The sequence below is a fragment of the Dromiciops gliroides genome, chromosome 2, assembly GCF_019393635.1.
Source record: "Dromiciops gliroides isolate mDroGli1 chromosome 2, mDroGli1.pri, whole genome shotgun sequence".
Classification (NCBI taxonomy): Eukaryota; Metazoa; Chordata; class Mammalia; order Microbiotheria; family Microbiotheriidae; genus Dromiciops; species Dromiciops gliroides.
In genome coordinates, this window is record NC_057862.1 from 75,608,889 (window position 1) to 75,610,284 (window position 1,396).

General features: G+C 48.7%; 1 pseudogene; it reads right to left on the reverse strand.

Annotated features, from left to right (window-relative positions):
* Nucleotides 1-209: 209 nt before the first annotated feature.
* LOC122738307 lies at nucleotides 210-988 on the reverse strand (annotated as a pseudogene).
* Nucleotides 989-1,396: the final 408 nt, after the last annotated feature.

The following is a 1,396-nucleotide window of genomic DNA, read 5'->3' on the forward strand; positions in this document are numbered from 1 at the left end:
TAACCTTGTCTGCCTCAGTTTCCTCAACTGTTAAATGGGGATAATAATAACACTTACCTACTATGATTGTTGTGTTTTAAAAACATTTTTGTGGGGGGAAGCTGGTGGAACAGTGGATAAAGCACCAACCCTGGATTCAGGAGGACCTGAGTTCAAATCTGGTCTCAGACACTTGACACGTACTAGCTGTGTGACCCTGGGCAAGTCACTTAACCCTCATTGCCCCATTTTTTTTGGCTGAGGCACTTGTCTCTCTCTTCAGCAATGGTGAGGCAGATGCCCTTGCCTCTGGGAAGAAAAATCCAAGGCTTGTTACCTTTGCCAGTCACAAAAATGTTGGAAAGCCTGGTGGCAAAGCTGTTGCTGTTGGCATCCTTCACATGAACCACATCAAAGGAGCCTGGATGTTTCTCCCTGTTGGTGATCACACCAATCCGACCAAGTTAGCTCCTCCAGTCACCATGTACATATTCCCAGTATCGAACTTGATGAAATCTGTGATCTTGCCTGTCTCCAGATCAATCTGAATGGTATCGTTCACTCTGATGAGCGGATCTGGATAGCGGATGGCGCGTGCATCATGGGTCACCAGATGGGGAATGGCCTTGGTGCCCGCCCACAGAGGTCTTTCTCACTTTGCACAATTTATACTTTGCCTTCTCAGCTGTGATGCCATGAACAGCAAAGTGGCCCTTGGTGTTATAAAGCAGACGGAAATGCTCGCCAGTCTTCTCAATGCTGATGAGATCCATGAAGCCAGCAGGGTAGGTCGTGTCTTAAAATGCTGTGTGCAGATCTTCTTCTAAACCTCATCCCCTGTCAGGGCATACTTGAGACGGTTGCGGAGGAAGATGATGAGTGGGAGGCATTCTCTCAGCTTGTCGGGGCCTGTGGATGGTCTGGGAGCAAACACGCTGGTCGGCTTGTCCAGCATCTAGTGCTTGGGGGTGGCGACGCGCTTCAGGTGTTTCTTGGGTCTACGAGCCATAGCTGTGATGAGCCAGGAAAAAAAGGGGGTGCTATTTAATAAGCACCTACTACATCGGGCTAAGTACTGAGGAAGCAATCGCAAAGCTGAGCCAGTCCTGCCCTCAGGAAGAGAGATCCAAGCAGTTGCTATTATGTAGAAAAAAGTAGAAGTGGCCATTTAGGGAGAGATGGCTCTAGCAGCTGGGGGGAAGGTGAAGCGGGAGAGGCCTCAGCTAAGAGATGCGCCCCACTGAACTTTGAAGGACGTGGGGAATTCTAAAAGGTGGATAGGAGGGCATGGAGGACATACGATGCAAAGGTGTGGAGGAGGGAGATAGAGGGTTGAACAAAAGAAACAGAAATAAGACCATTGTTTGGATTGTAGAGTGGATGAAGGATAGTGACAATGTAATGAGGCCAGAATTGT